General features: G+C 39.8%; 1 protein-coding gene across 1 annotated transcript in view; it reads left to right on the top strand.

Annotated features, from left to right (window-relative positions):
- LOC101933868 (potassium voltage-gated channel subfamily KQT member 1-like) overlaps positions 1-17693 on the top strand; it is a 730845-nt gene that overhangs the window by 290403 nt on the left and 422749 nt on the right. The gene's annotated exons all lie outside the window — the stretch shown is intronic.

Below are 17693 nucleotides of genomic sequence, written 5' to 3'. Positions count from 1 at the left end.
TAGGAGTGAAATTAGATGATGATCTGTTCGTACTGGTAATCCCACAAGCAGCATGTGACACGTTCTGTAATTATTCATTTGCCCCACTTCTCATAAATATTTGTGACCTGATCAAATCTGTTTAAGATGTCGTGGGGTTAGGCGTGGCATTAAAGCAGACTTTTCCCTAGGGACACCTTCCTTGGTGATTTAGACTCATGAATTTAAGGCCAGAAGGCTAGAAAAGGGCAAATTAGTGCTGTGGCATTATGCCCCATATTCTTCATAGTAATATTATTATGATATGAGTATGTCATAATTATAATGGAGGGGAAGAGATAGTTCAGTGGTTTGAGCATTGGCCTGCTAAACCCAGGGTTGTGAGTTCAATCCTTGAGGTGACTATTTAGGGATCTGGGGCAAAAATCTGTCTGGGGAGTAGTCCTGCTTTGAGCAGGGGGTTGGACTAGATGACCTCCTGAGGTCTCTTCCAACCCTGATATTCTATGATCAGATCATTTAGTCTAACCTCCTGTTTATTGTAGGCCACTAACACTAAATCTGATCTCCACTAATTCTTCATGATACCAGATTGCCCTCTTATAAAATCTTTTTTCTCAGCATGTCTTTCTGGGGTCAGCCTTTAAAATTTGGTGCAGCCAAGTAGCTGTGACCTTAAGGTAGCCATTTAGCAACTGGCGGTGCTATGTTGGCTGAATCTTTCTCTCTTTCAGCTGGTAAGTACAGACTACATTTCCCCCAGACCCTCTCCCTCCAGTTTTTCCTTTGATTGCTAAGGACAGAGCACACTCTCACAGTAGTTATAGTAATATTTTTTTTCTTGGCTTCTTTTTCAGTTCTTCCTCTCTTCCTTCCCCCAACAATTAAAAGAAGTAAGAGTGCTCAGGAAAGCGAAGGACCAGCATTAGGGTCTTCGGTCAAACCAGAAAGCTTGTAAGTCTTTTGCACAGGTTGCCACTGATTCAGACCTCTATCATCATACGGTCACAGGCCCAACCTTTGAGTAGAGATAGATAATCCTTCCAAAACATGAGTTGACCTTCATAGCTTTGTTCTACTGACTCATAAATTCTTTTACTTGCAGCCTAACCTTGGTACAGATAGTCCCCTACACAGGAGTAACGTATGTAGGAGATGCTGAAATCTGCAAAATTCCCTGGGCATTGTTCTCTTGGGAGCAAGGTTTCCTCTTATGTAGAACAGGCAAGGAATTTATTATCCAAAATGAGTGGATTCTCCCCAGACATCTAAATGGGTCTTAAGGGAACTATGGAGGCCAGGACCTTTGCATTGGTTCTCTGCCTCTAGTAGTTCTGTATTGGCTTTGCACCAGAGGCTGAGCAATTGGCAAGTGAGAGGAGGAGGAAAACTTTGACATAAGTGATTGGGAAGAAGGAGGAAAGTAAGTGGGAGGGAGATGAAAAAGGATAGGGTGGAAGTCATAGATTTTTTTCCCTTTAAATAAATCAGAGTGATCCAGGACAGAGGAGAAGAAGCAGGGGACGAGGCTTTAAGGAAGGAGTCAGAAGTAGAGAAGAGGCAATGTGGTTGTAGCAAGAGGATTCACTCTTGGATGTAAAGTGAAACTGTTTGGCAAGGAAGAAGCCAGACCCGAAGGAGAAGATGAATTTGGGGTGGAGGGAGGCCCCAGTAATTTCCAGATTTTTTTCAGGGGCACGTGGCAGCATGGGAGCAGGACTGAGGAAGTAGGTATGAAATGAGGCTGGGGCATGCTGAGATGCAGAGGGTTTTGGGGGGAGGAAGGCGACGTTGTTCAATAGGGAAAAGAGGGTGGTGTTTTTGATGAGAGAGACCATAGAATCAACCAGAATTTTAATTTAAAATGAAAAGATGCAATTTACAGGCAGCCAAATATAACGGTTTCACCTGTGAATTGGTTTAATTTATACAGCTCATGCTTTAAAATGCCTGCCCTCTGCCTTAACAGGTTGGGGTGATGTTGTTGGTTGAACCAAAAAAGAAAGTGCAAGCATATGCTGGAGCAAGGCCCCTCTGTGCCTTTAGATTCACTGCATCCTATTGGTTGGCCAGGAGCACTGAGCAATAGCTGATTGGCTCTCACGCTCTCACCCCAACAATTTAAACTTTTTCCCATGCTGCTAGTCTCTTACCGCTTCAGCTGCCCTGCTGTCCCTCTCTGTAGTTGTAGAGACTGAGCTGTGTTTCCAGGATCCTGTAAGTCTGAGCAATTGCCTGCTTTTGGGGATCAGGAAGGAATTGTTTCCCATTGGACTTAATTGCTGGAGGTCTGTTGGCTTTTTTCATCATCCTTGTGGAGACACAGTTGGAGAACAGAACATTAGGACACTCTCCTCCATCCCCTTAGTGTGGGGAACGTTAGATGATTCAGAAGTGAGCTGAGTCCTGGGGTGTAAACAGAGGGATCTAATCCAGATTATTGGTTATATGGTGGGAGCCCTGTGGAGCCAGTTAAATGCCTGATATGTGAGTTGGGTGGGTGTGTACTTCCTTTACCCAATGTTGAATTAATATAGCTGTCATCTACTGCTTAAAATCCAGTGCAGTGTCTGTCTTTCATTCTCTTGTGGACTGAATCTCTTCGAGTAAGATGCAAAGACCAGGGAAGCCTAATCTTTAAACAGGGAAATAATCTTAAAATTCAGTGAAAACTGATGTACTTATGGCATGTGATGCTGTATGTCTGTGGAGAGAGTTAGCAATCTGGCTGAATGTTTTTGAATACATTGCAATTCATAAAATAAATATGCTGTGGTAGAAGATATGTTTACTTGCAATGATGAATTGCCATCAGCCAACTGTAACTATAAGAAACAATTCTCACAAATTGTATAATTATGTGGAGGAAATTTTCATGCAACTGGAATTTGGGTGTAAGGTTTTGTTATAAATGAGGTCTGCTGTACTTAAATGCCACTGTATTAATTTGTTTGAAATAACTGAGTAAGATGCATCATTTCCTGTTCCTCCATCTGGTGTATCAGTGTCATGCACGCAACACTTGTTTGCTTTTTCTCTTTACTCTCATGGCATTTCCATTCTCCTCTCTGGCACGAATTTGTAATTTTGATTCTCTCCTAATTGCAACAAATCCACTTTAAACTGAAAGAAATGAGGAAATCAGTGCATTTACATGTGTAATTAGGGTGAGTGGGGAAAAATAATACTAAATGGATATTTCATGCACAGTAATCTGTCATATGCAAATATGGTACTGAAGTCATAAACATAAGGCAATTTTATATTGCTCATAGCTATATTTTCATAGCTATTGCACAAATTCAGTCCGTAAGCAGTTTTAGCAGGTATTAGTTGCATATTAACAATGCAGATGAGTGTGCATTACTAGTGAGCTGCACTAGAAACATTTTTGCCCATAGTCTGTGTATGGCTGTACATGGTTTTCTCTCTCAGACATGTATTTTCACTATTACTCTTATGTTGTCTAGGTACAACATACTCTATATTTTTCTTATAAATGTCTGGCATACACAAGTTAGTACACAGGCTTATAAGATGTGTAGCTATGGCTGTAGAAAAGTAAGCTGATACAGTGTATTGGAGGAATGTTATGTGCACATGTAATTAAAGACTGTATCATAATGCATATGCCAAATGGGATAGAGTTAAGGTTGAGAGTTCAATCTTAACAATCCCAAGGTCTGAGTGTATAACTAATACAATAAATAGTCTCAATTTTTTTCTTTTTGATTTTTTTTTCTTGTTTAAGGAAGGGAAAAAGTGGGACTCCAAAGAAGGAGCTTCAGTCTTCCTGTTTCAAAGCTCTGCTGGCTTTTGGAAATCTGATGCTTGACGGAATTCAATTTTTATTTTAAATGATGTTGACAGATATCAATGTATATTTTAAAGCAATTTTTTTCAATTTTTATCAATTTAACTGTTCACACTTGTGTGTGGGAAATTATGGGGTCAGAAAAAGAATTATTTAATGACAGTAGACGTTGAGATTCAAGAAGTTAAACTTTATAACTGTCAGCATCACATGTCAGAATATACAAAATAAAAATTCTTAAATGAAACTCTGATAAGTTCTCAGGAAGCATTTTTCTTATTTTGCCTATCTGTAAATTTCAATTATTATCAACTAATACAATAAATAGTCTCAATTTGTTGCTTTGTGTGTATATGGTGGAATCAACATAAAAATCTAATCCTTCCAAGCCTAAGAATAGAGCATGCAAATAAAAACCTTTTCTCTGTAGATCAAAGCTGTGTACTGCTTCTTACAGCTATTTCCGTAATTAATTACAAATTTCAAACTTCTGCTGGTTATACGTGGTTTAAAAAAATAAATTGTAAGATTTTTTTTTTAAATGGGAAGAGGGTATTTTTTCACTCTTTTTCAAAAATGACTGAACCATATTTTCCCAAATTTCAAAAAACATTCCCTTTTGATTATGGAATAAGCTGGAAAATGTCAGCCAAAAGGTGAATGCATGACAAAGCTACCATTAAAAACCAGAGATTTTTCTATTTATTGAATCATTTTGAATGAATAAATTTAAGGAAATTGTGGTCAGCTTGCAGTAGCAGAGGAGTGGACTTGATGACCCTGGAGGTCACTTCCAGTCCTATGTTCTAGGTTCCTACGTTCCAGGTACAAAAAAGGAAGCGAACGTTTATTTCTGATATTTCAGGAAATGCTGAATCATAAAACTGGAGTTATAGGAAAACTTTTTGATAATACTTAAATTCCTCACTGTGATGGGGTTGCTGGGGTGCAACCTGGACTGTGGGACTGCTGAGCCCTCTTTCCCACCAACCTGGGGTATCCCCCTTACATTATGATGCTGTTGGCAAGCTACAAACCTCTGGCAGGTACTGCACTTAAAGAGACATCCACAGGCAGGGACACACCCAACTGAGTTACATGGATGCTTCTCCCAGCCATTCATGAACCAACAATAGAGAGGCTCCAGCCAATTCCCACTAGCTCCCCAGCCTTGCACCCCACAACTGTACCATCTTGCCCTGGTCAGAAGCCTGATCAATGTAAGTTCATTACCCAGTCTGCCCCTCCCTCAAAGTGGAGAGGACATACACTACTAGCCTTTGTAAACTGAACTGAGATTTACCAAGCACTTCAACCAAAAATAAAATAGATTTATTAACTACAGAAAGATAGATTTTAAGTGATTATAAGTAGTAAGCGTAGAGATCAAAGCTGGTTACCTAAGAAATAAAATAAATTTGCCGTCTAAGTTCTATAAACTAAAAAGGATTTGAATCAAACAGTTTTTCTCACCCTGGCAGATGGTACAAACAGGTCACAGATCTTCAATATATAGGCTTGAACTCTTCTCCAGCCCAGGGCCACCTCCCCAGTTCAAAGTCTTTGTCCGCTAGACTTTTCTTCCAGGTGTTGAGTTGTGGGGGGAGTGAAACCAAGTGATGATGTCACTTCCCCTCTTTTATAGTTTCTTCCAGCTTGCTGGAAAGATCTTTGCTTGTGATGTGGGGGTCCGACTTCATTGGTCAAGCAGCCTCCATTGTCTACTTGCTTTCTCTCAGAAATCTTCTGGGATGGTAATTGGAAGTGTGGATTCCCTTTAATGGGCCATCAGTGTGTCTGGCTACTCCTGTGTTGTACCTGAAAGGCTGGTTTTGGGTGTACCCAACCCCTCAACATATTTCAGTAACATATACAGCAGTACCTCATAACTTCACAGACAATGATAGCACGTACAATGCAACAGGATATTAATGTTCTGCAGATCAAGACTCACAAGGCATACTTTATACAAAACATATCATAATTTTATATCAGAGGTGAATATGGGGGTTCCAGGGTGCTGCTTTGAGATACAGAGTGCCACACTCACCTTTCTAAGCTTGTTTGTTTGCCATCTTCATTGTGTCCCCCATGTAACTCCTGGCCATACATTGTAAAGTCCTCTTCTACATTTTGACATGGACAGGTGAAAGACTGTTTTCTTGAGAAAATATTAAGTCTCAGTTACAAAACAAAACTGTGTGTTTGTATGTACGAGCTCTAAAATATTCTTGTGCTTCATTTTCATTTTCACAAAAAAAAAAAAGAATTTGTGACCAGTTGTATAAACATGTCATCTCCAGTGATGAAATGTAATGATTCTGGGACAGGCAATGAAGAAAAAAACAAACAAAAAAACTTGAGCACTGAGGTTTTGTGGTCAAATCCCACTTGAAGACACTCTGTCTAGGGATTCTCCATACTACATTTGGAAATACACTAGCTTCTGTGTTTAGAAATTGAGTTGGCTGTTAGCGTTCGGGTTTTGTCACGAAATGTGGCAGTTTTGATTATAGCTTTTATGCTACAGTATAAAACTGCTCCAAGCATGGTCACATGGCACTGGTGAATAGATCGTTTCCCTTAAACATTCGTGCTTCTTTTATATAATGAAGAAAGTGGCAATGTTCATAGGGTAGTAAATATTTTGTTCTCATTGACTGTGCAAAAACCATATTCCCACAATGGCAGTTAATTATAGAGTAATAGATCTTGCCTTCTCAGAGAAGTGAATACTTTTAACCTTGTAAATTATTCATCTGAAAAGTTTCTGACCCTGCTCAAAAAAGTAAAGCATTACACAGAACTTAGATTCTCACATTGGCATAGGCTTTCTTTGTCTGCACAACAGTTAATGGTTTAGATCCTTTTCTTTTTTAGCCTTCCAGGTTTTTTCTAGAGCTGAACAAATAATTGCATTTTCTGGTTCTGTGGCTGAACAGGAAAAAAAAATCATGTTGGGTTGACCTGAAGTGAAATTTTTTGTGTGTTTGTCACTGACATGGCAAACAAAACAAAAAAACAAAAACAAACAAAAAAATTGTATAAGGTGTAGTTGCAGTCGTATTGATTCCAGGATATTAGAGAAAGAGGTGAGGTAGGTAGGTGAGGTAATATCTTTTACTGGACCAGCTACTGTTGGTGAGAGAGACAAGCTTTTGGGCTTACATAGAGCTGAAGCTGGTCCAATAAAAGATATTACCAAACCCAAAAGAGTCATTTCAGGTCAAATAAAACAAAATATTTGTTTTGTTGTAGGTGTGTTTTACCCTTTTAAATAAATAAATAAATAGACAAATCTAGCTATATTTTGAAATAAAATGTCATTTCCAAACATTTTGTATCAGCAATGTCAAAAGGAAACATTTCAACTTCAAAAAAAGAGTGTATATATATATATATTTGGCCAAAATTATTTGCCTATTTTGACCCAAATTCACAAATAGTTTCAGATGACCTGAAACTGTACTTTTCAGTGAATAAACTATTCATCTAAAAAAATTTGCTTGGCTCTAGTTTGCGTTCTTTCCTTGCGAGGGCTTCTCAGGGTACGACTATTCTGGAATTAAACACCCCTGGCTGGCCTGTGTCAGCTGACATGGGCCAGCCCTGGGGGTTTAATTGCAGTTTAATTGTAGAGAAGCCCTTAAAGACCTGTCGTTCCTTTGTAGGCAGCAGGGTCTCTTGCTTTGGTGTAGATTTCTTTAAGAAAACACTTTTCTTCTGAGTGTATATTTGTGACCCACATTAAGTGCTAATATTAGTACTACGATTATAAATTTCCTATTTTACTTAATAATAAATAAATATATCCTCAGCTTCTCCATGTTGTACACAAGCTTTTGCTGAATGATCATAGTATCATTGATTAGAGTCCTGTCCAACTCTTGCTTACCATTCCATACTGTTTTATTTCCCCCCTTCTGTCCCATCATGCTGAAATGAGATGGTAAAGTCTTTTGTGGCAGATCTGTGAAAATCAGGCCTCTTTGTTTGTTTGTTTGTTTTAGTCTTATAAGTAGGATTAGGAGCTTAATTCTGGGAACCCAGGTTTGGACATTTTTGCCAATAATAACATCATCATTGCTCAGCAATATCAAAGCTAAATGATTGCAACAGAATGAAAACTGTCCTTGCTTTTCAAAAGTTGTATTGTAGGCCTAAAAGCAAGAGTGACAAGTTACACCAAAATAGCAAATGCCTTGACTGGACTTGGTTAGAATTGTAGTTTCCCTGGAAAGTCTAACATTGGAATGACTCAAATATAAAGCTCCAGATTATAGCAATGAGGCACACGTATTTATTGGTGGGTGCAGTGGGTTATTTGAGACAGAATTCTTCCAGTCATTCGGGGGAGTAACAGCTCTGCCACAGCATTGAAAAGGCTGCAGTGTGACTCCTGTCTGCACACTACATGTCAGCCAAAGGAGCATAACCTCACTCTCTCCACCCTATTGCATGGGACCACTGGCACTAGCTGAAAATAGTGCCACACAACGGGCATTGTGACTGGCTCTATGTAAATGTTTAAGAATGCAAGGAGCTTTCGCCCCCCTCTTATCACCACTCCAGCACAGGTCCAGCCACATTATACACCTCAATGATGTGAAACTAAATAATATGCATTTATGTTATTACTCGACTTAAAAGAGGAAGTCAGGCAAATACTATTTTTGGAGCTCTTTAAACAATATGTGTTTACTGCTAAGGAGACCTTCTTTCTTGCCCCTTTGAACACAGCTTACCTTGCAACAGGTACTCGCCGGTCATGTGTTTAAAAAGTAATTGGTTCCTGTTTTTTGCTTTCTCATATTGATAAAACTTTTTTTTTCTGAAGGTGCAAAAGCAAAATTTAGTTTTGGACACTTGCAACTTTCTTGGGTGAGTTAGTCACTAAATTAGTGACTAAGTATTATACATGCAATTCTCTCTAGTGCTGGACTGCAGTGTATTTGTATTCTGGATACTGGGAGTCCTATGTTGACTCACACGCAGTAGCACACCAGTGTTATATTAACATAATACAGCCGTGCCTGAATGGTAGGTAGAGACCACCCAGCAATATCGGCCTTTCTGGGTGGGCCACTCTGACACTGCTTCTTTCTCTTGAAGCTTAATTTTTAAATTGCTACCAAATAACTTGTGAGGAGAATCTGGTCAGAAAAGGGCAAATGCTCCAATTTCAAAGCCACATCAGGGTGGGTCTAACAGGGTGGGTGAAACAGTTCAGGCTAAATATAAACCAGCTTGAACTTTCTTCAGCCACCCCCTTGGCCAATCTGCAGTCAAACTGTTTTAGGGTGTCAGAAAGGGTCACCCTGCCCCTTCTTGTGTCTAATCCCCATTGATCTCTTTGCTGTGCCCTAGTGTTCTTCATGTTGAACTCTGAGACTCCTGTTAGCTGCACCCCAAAGCATGTGTGCATTTCTGCTCTGGAATGTCCTGTCAGATCCACAGTATATTCTGGAGCATAATTAACAGGAAACTGTAGATGCAGCACAGTACGGAGCTGGCCCCACAGGAAATCTGTCAGTGCTTCTGAGCTTCCATTTGTAAGTGGGGGCAAAAGAACTAACAGTGATGGGGCCTAATGGGAGAGGGAGATTAGCAGAGGCTCAGTGAGTGGGGAGGTCATTGGACTTTTGTAATGGCTTAGAAGCTGAATAAAGGTAAAGTGCAGATTAGCACCCAACATACTGGTGCTTAACTGAATCTGAAATTCACCCAGAACTAGTATTAAAGGCTTAATACCTGAGGATGCATTATGGCTAAAAGCTTGTGATCCAATCCACAGAGAACCCACCCAGTGGGACTCCACATACCCTGCATTCTGTTGAGTGTAGTTATCCATGGCAGATATTCACAGTGCACAGAGGATGGGGCAAGTTGAAGTCACAGTCATGAGGAAATCCATAACAGCCAAACCCATCGTAGGGAGTAGTAGGCTGCATCCTGCATAGGCGATCCACGAAGATGAGGAGCCCTTGAAGCACATGTAGGGGATCAGGATTCCATATTTCAGCCCCATTGTGTTTTAGTTCCTAGCACAGGCTTTTACTCAGCCTTTGCTCCATTATCCAAGATTTCCTCTTATACTCCTTAAAAAACAAACTTTACTCAGAGAGTAAAAAAAGTACCGAGAATCCATAGTAGTTTGCTATACATTAAGGGATGATTCTGTTCTTTCTTTTACCATTGTGTAAGAGAAATAAGTCCAGTGAAGTCCAGTGGTATGAAGCCTGTATAAATGAAAGTTGAATCACACCTTTGCATCATGCTGCTACTATTTCTACGCTGTGTTTTCTTTTCTTTTTTTTTCATGTGCTGTCTTAGAGGGGACAAATTATCCCTAGTTACCTGTTGACTCCTTTATGCCAAGTTGCATTATGTCATGCAACGTCATGCAACAGAGTGGGTGAAGAAAGGGAATTGACATGCTTAATCAAATTGAAAAGTAAAATATAGCAGCAATGTTTTAATGAGATGTCTGTTATCTGGTTGGATAGCAAATATTCAGTGACAGATATTTGCTGAATTTCAGTAGTTTTGATGTGCAGATTTTATAACAATCAGACCACTGCAAACCTGACCTGTTTTTAAATAACACCCAAACTGGCTTTTATGTTCATTGCAGCTGAAAAAACTGCAGTACAAGCCAACAGCAGCTTTGCTTTTCACAAATAGGTGTGTATTGATTTAAATCTTGAACCAGCTGCTAATCTTTTGGGTTTGTCATGTTGTCAGACTTCATTACACCACTCACTCAATGATGTAATACACACTACCTGACAAATTGCTGGCTGCCCATAGAATGGCTGAAGAGCTGTAGACCAATTTTCTGCAGTGGTGAACTTGTTTGCACAGTATTGTTTCTTTCTGAAATAAACACACAAAAACTACCACAATGTAAATGTCCATGCCAGCAGATTGTCTGCCACTTATGGCAAAGCCGGGGCAAACTTGAACAGTTCAAGGTCAGACTCTAAGTATCTTGAAGTGTGTGGGAATACACTTCACTACCTGCACATTTTGCATTCCTATATGCGTTACTCTTTTCTTTATAGACGGAAGTAATTTCTTCCCCCTTTCTGAGGAAGAAAACAGTCTATATAGTCTCACTTCCTCACACTAGTGGGGTGGTTGGTGCTGGGCTCCTTTATCCTTCTGTTTTCTCACTCACCCTAATATTAGCTCTGCATACTACGTCTAGTGGGGGAAAAAAAAGACATTTCTAGCTATTTCTGTTATAGCAGACTCCTGCCATTACTGACTGCTGATGGCACATTTTTAGGTTTGAATTAAACAATCCTATCACGTTACCTTGCAAGATGCTTTTGTTTTCTGTTATTGGTTTTCATGGTATACAGAAGGAAAAAGTTATAATCTACCTGTGTTATCCCAGTGATCCAATATTTCTCTTGGTAATTTGGGAGGTTTAGTTTCATGCTATTATTCCTTTCAGAAGAGCTACATTCTCTTCAAAGTGGAAACGGTCAGGTTTGGATGGTGTGTTGTTATAGTCCAGTATAGTGTATATACTTAGCCTTCCTTTCTAACTTTTAAAAGGAAGAGATTCATTAGATAATTTTAAATTTGTAGAACAGTAATACAGTAATGTCATTTCCATGCCTGGGCTACCTGCCCAGCTTTGGGACACCTTAAAGGTGCTTGATCTCAGAAAGTGCAGAGCCCTTCCCCCCCCCGTCTTCTGATAATCTGGACCCTTTAAGTTAGGAACCCAAAATCACTAGTCACTTTTGAAAATCTTGATCAATATCCTTTGCATCATTTATGCTCTTTTGTATAATTTTTGGCAATTCACTCTGCTTAGAAAATGAAAGTAGTCAAGTCAGTTTTACTTCATTGTTAGTTTCACCTTTTTGATACTCATGCAGAAGCCCCAAAGCATTGTGTTTTGGTTCCAGTGCAGCAAGTGATTATATACAACATCTGTTGCCATTTAAGATGGTTTTCACTGTCATGAAAACATTTCTATTTGTATTACATTTTATAAATCCTTCTTATTTTACTGACTTAAATATGGCTTCTTTTAAATATTTACTATACAGTAACTTATTTATTGGTGATGTATAAAGTGAAATATCTGCTGTATGTGTAAGATTGTAGTCAGACTTTACACACTTCAGATTATTTGGCCCTCCAAGTGAATGCAATATTCATAGCCCAGCCACCATGAGATAGTGTGTGGGGAGGTGGTTCACAAACTCCTTTGCCTGTGATATTGTGCTCAGATCAGTCACTTTTTTACTCTTTTCCAAGCTCAGTCAGTTGCTCTCCGAAGTGCCAGTTAGTGAATGACTCCAACTAACTAAACAGTACCCAAATACAGTTGTTTAAAAATAAAAGTAGATTGTTATTGTCACATAATGGAAATAGAGAGAAAAATCATGAAATAGAATTTCAGGGGAAATAAGCCCATCCTATGACATACTATGGAAATCAGAATTAGGTGAGTTCAAGCTTAAGTATTATTTACAGCAGTGGTTCTCAACCAGGGATACATATACCCCTGGGGGTACGCAGAAGTCTTCTAGTGGGTACATCAATTAATCTATATATTTGCCTAGTTTTACAACAAGCTACATAAAAAGCACTAGCAAAGTCAGTACAAACTAAAATTTCATACAGACAATGACTTCTTTATACTGCTCTGTATACTATACACTGAAATGTAAGTACAATATTTATATTCCAATTGATTTATTTTATAATTATATGGTAAAAATGAGAAAGTAAGCATTTTTTCAGTAATAGTGTGCTGTGACACTTTTTTGTATCTTATGTCTGATTTTTGTAAGTAAGTAGCTTTTAAGTGAGGTGAAACTTGGGGATACACAAGACAAATCAGACTTCTGAAAGGGGTACAGTAGTCTGGAAAGGTTGAGAGCCACTGACTTACTGCATGGTAGAAAATGTCTTTGGTCTCCTGTAATTTAAGCTTGTTTTCCTTTAGCCTGCCAGCACTGAATTTGATCACATGACCAGCAAGGGTTTGTGTTTATATACAAAATCCCATGATATGTCCCTTATTCTTCTAACTTTCTGCATGGTTCGGTTACTTTGTGGCATTACCTCAAGCTTTACCTGTGCAAAAAAATAACTTGTGGTTATCTGAAGTTTTCAAACTTTTTAATGTTGTATTTAAACTTATGTTAATGTTTTTCCCCTTTCAAAACATGAGTGCTTAAGTAATATAACCTTCTCTGTAAGCTGTTAGTGTTTAGTTCAACTTAATGTCTCTCAATAAGTGTGTCTGAGTTATGTTTGGGCCTTTCCGGACAGGGGCCTAAACTTTAATATGAAGCAAAAATAATATGTAATAGGCAATTACCCAATTTAAATCCTACAGATACAATCAGGAACCATTACATTTTATCTGTAGTGTGATGACATTATGTATTATGGATACTGGCAATATAAAACCTACACCAAGACTTCAGTGACAAGATTATTATTCTGTATACTTTATGAAAGGAAATCTTTGTTCCTTGACCCCAAACCAAAGCTTTGTTTTTTTTTTTAAATCCAATTAAATCATATTCCACATCAAAAGATGTTTGAACCCAATATTAGCAAACACAGTTATGGTACAGTGATCAAAAGGATGTTTTTACCAATAGCGGGATTTAACCATTTGTAAAACTCTGACACACAAATTGACATTAACAAGTAGTCCAATGCTAGTCAAACCATTAACATTACTGCACTCCAAATGTCAAGGTTTAAACCCATGAAAGGAAGGAAATTGAAAGTTAAGTTTGAAATCCCACCACTAGCCCATTGCAATGTTCCTTAATATTGCAATACACAGTGATATGCTCTGTTTGAAGACACGTGTGTTTGCATTTACGCTCACTTATCACTTATTCATCCCTTGATGAGCCTACAGGTGCTTCATACAAAGTTTTATGGTGTTTTGTTTTGTTTTTTAATGATGGGCATGCTTGTTTAAAAATTAGTTTTCTCATCCCTAACCTTTTTCCTAAATCTTGAGCAGAGCCTGAACCAAAACTTGTATAGGTTAAAAAAACAGTTTGGATGGTTTAATTTACCTTTTTTTAACTTGTTAGCACTCCTCTCTTCCCACTGCCAGTGGTAGTGCCAAACTACCCCAAGAAAGTCTGTTCTGGAGCCATTTCTGTTATGGCCTATAAAGGAAGGACCAGGTAGTTAACAAAGGAATCTCTTACTATGAAGTATCTAGACTGTAGAGTTTTGGATAGGTCCATGAAAGCACCTAGCTATTTAGATGTTTGTCTGAAAAAAAGCCTCCAAACTTCATATCACCATCAAAGGATTTGTGCCTTGTATTTGAAAGCAAGGAAGGGCTATAGCTTGTGGGAGCTGAATAAGGCTTAATGGGGTGTGTACATTTGTATTCTGTATTATGAGTCCCTGTTCAAGCTTAGTTTATGCATTTGGGAATAACACCACATTAGTTTTCTATTACTGATGTGCAGTGAAAGCTAAATGTTCCTAGTGCCAAGAATTTCACTCCACTGTAAAATGATCTTATCATCCAGTCACGGATAACTTTTCATTCAATACCAGTTGATTACATCTGCAAGAAGGATCCTTTCTCTCTTCAGAAGAAATCTACTGAGGGTTGTTCCTTAAAGCCAAACCCACCTATCAGACTTTCTGAAAGTGATGGAAAAAGCCTGTCTTGGGGGACTTGTCTTCATTTAACCCCAATCACTTTTGCCTGCTGACCTGACACAGTAACTCATGGAAGACTTTGGGGATGCCATTGAACCAAACACTGCCTCAGGATGACCAGATCTGTCTGTGTTCCAGGCAGCATCCTCCAGTTCTGGATTACAATAGGCCCACATAGCCATGCACTTCTTGGACTCCCCTCTTTCTTCTCAATACTTCCACAAGTCCAATAAAGGCTGAAATCCAACTTGATGCTGTTCCACCTTCCCAGGCCATCAGATTTCAACCCTAATAGCCCAGGCCACAGATCAACACTGAGATTCCCCACAACATGCTGAAGGTGATCCTGACCTCTTTTACTACTGCACTCTCTCTCATTGTACTAATGAGCGGGCATTTGTGCTCAGGGCCACTATGGTGAGGAGCCAGGCCTCTGCTTCACTGCATATGCTGGGTGCACACACAATATGAGGGGTAACCTTTGCTCACCATCTTGTTTCATGATCCAATGCTGGATCATCATGAGAGAGAACCAGAGGCCAGCATAGTGGACACTCTGAATTTGAATTGCTTGGATTCATCTGAGTAGAAGAGGCGCTAATGTCGTTTTAATGTCCAGAAAAGAAATATCATAGAGAGGCTTCAAGCTGAGGAAACAATTGTGTATCATTCACAGTCTAGTGGAAGGTGTCAGAAAGCCTGGGACCTCTTCTGAGAGCACTAGATTGCTTGAAACTCAAAAAAACCCAAGTGGATTATTTTCCTGAATCCCATCTCAGGGGAAGAATGTTATTTTTGGCAAAATGTGAAAGAATGTTGATCTATGTAGCAGTGCAAGGGTGCTTCTACCTTTAGAGGATGATGCAACTCTCATCAAGCTCATAGACTTCTTCTGCTTGGCCAACTGACTTTCCTTTTCAATGTTTCATTAAGATAGCTTAAACAAAACAAAAAAGTAGAAAGTGGTATCTCAGAATCAATGGCAGTGAAGTCCCCACCCAAACATAGCCCTAAAGATGATGAAAGGTACAGTCCCTTGGCTCCAAATACCTGCGACCTCTTGAGGAATGGGGGCCAACCGCCACACAGTGCTGATGGATGTAAGGAGTTCTCTGTCACTGGATTATAAACTGAAAGAGAGAGACCCTGAAAGCCGCTTCAAAGCTTTCCCCTCTTCAGACATTATCAGAGGTTCCTAGCCTGCCATAACCAAGCTGTTCTCTAGCAATCCCACAAGGGAAAGAGGATTAAAATAGCTGTCAGTTATTTTCTGCAAATTAGTCAATGCTTTTCAACTTGGGATAAATCCTAACTATCAAAGACTTAGCCCTCTAAAAATGATACCAGTAGGCACTTCTGAAGTAAATCACTCTGATGTGAAGACCTCCAAAATCGGAAACAGTGGAACCAGTATGAGATCCCTTTGGGGAAAGCATGCTCTTTAATAATGGACAGGCTACTCACTTTGAGCATATCTAGTCTATACTCAGTGGGTCAACTTTCAGACCTGGCATACAAATAAATCAATTAAATCAATTGTGTTGTATCTGCATACACCAGGTTACAATCTGGCCCTATAACTTTGAGTATTTGGCCACTAAATTGGTATGTCTGTTTCTTAACTCTGTGTTGTTCCACAAAGTTGTCTGAACAAACTATCCTAAAAACCAACTGAATCCTTGATGAAGAAACATCTGAAAGGACATAAATTCTTCCTGGCAAGAGAACAATCCTTGGTTAGCATGTAACTCTATTTGCTTTATTGTGTGATGATGTCACAGGTCTGGTCTTGGCCATTCACCAGATTGCTGTGAAAGGATCCAGATGCTGGTTCCCAAGTGTTTTAAGCCTCTGGAGCATGAACAGGGCACTGACATTGTCCCTGTCTTAGGGTCCCTAAGCATACTCGCAGATAGCCTCTCTCTAGCACCCCGACCTCTGAGTTTGGACCATGTAATCACCTGCCTAGCCCCTAGAAGCAGTGCAGAGCCCTCAGACTCCTCTGTAGCTTATACTCATCCTTTTCCAGAATCCCCACTAAAGGTGTGAACCTCAGGCTGGGATTAACCGGTGTGTATTCCGTGCACTTGCATAGGTTCCTACATTGGGGGGGGGGTGTGAACGGAAGGACAATGTGTGCGTGCGCGCACACACACACACACACACACACACACAAAACCAACCCAGGACCAGGAAAGGGGTAGGGAATCGCATCACAGGGGGAGGGCCGCATCTGTATGCTGTGGCAAAAGCCAATAGACTGGAGTGAGGGGCCAGGTCAGTCCCAGTGTTGAGGATTCACTGTGGGATGAGTGCAGAGCCTCCAAACCTCATCTGCCGAGGCCTTTCACCCTGGGGATAGGACCACATGACCTGACCACTCTTAGGGCCTTCCCCACCCCAGAGCCTAGAGTTGCCATATTACACAGGGTACAAAATTGTTTAATCTGGCACTAGTGTGTCTTCTGGATTACAGTTTCACACTTTCTGGGGTCAGGTGATACTGTACCACATAACATACAGACTTTATACAGGACTCGAACACACCATTGCTCTTTTCTTAATCACATGAGAAATACACACATCTGTACAAAAATAATAAACCCAACATGCATTTCCCTGCCTCAATTTCCCCACTCCAGGGCATTCTTTGGGATGGGGTCAGAATCCTTTGGGGCTGTCGGGAATCCTCCTGTGCATGGCTTGTGTTCTGAAACACAGAGTCTCCTCTCTTCAGCTTTCCTTCTCTGACCTTGGCTGGTCTGTCCCCTTCCCCTCTCCTGCAAAAACTGACTTTGTGTGTCCATGAGTCTTCCCCTGACCCACCCAGCCTCTGTAATTTTTTAAAGGCTAGCATCAACACCTTGGTGTCTTTGTCTGTTTGGTAACTTTCTACTTTCCAAACCTCAATCGATTCTGGGGGAAGTTGGAAAGATCTGGATTCCCAACTCAGCTCCCCTCCTTAGCATAACTATTCTGTAGTGAGAGTACAGTTCTTATGTTGACAACTCTCCTCTGATAAACCAATTTTCCTGGGTAGGAGCTAGCCTATTGTTTTAGAGTGATTGCATTTCACTAACATGAAATGTTTAAATCAGTGAGTTCCTATAGTTATCCCTTTGCCACCAGCCTTTGGGATTCCTTTGGGAGGTCTTTGGAGGAAAGAGGACAACAGAGAAGATTAAAAAAAACCACCACAGCCAAAATGGAGTCATCAGTC

Source organism: Chrysemys picta, chromosome 1 (assembly GCF_011386835.1).
Source record: "Chrysemys picta bellii isolate R12L10 chromosome 1, ASM1138683v2, whole genome shotgun sequence".
Classification (NCBI taxonomy): domain Eukaryota; kingdom Metazoa; phylum Chordata; order Testudines; family Emydidae; genus Chrysemys; species Chrysemys picta.
Note: the sequence above shows the minus strand (reverse complement) of the source record. Positions and strands in the feature narration are given on the sequence as shown.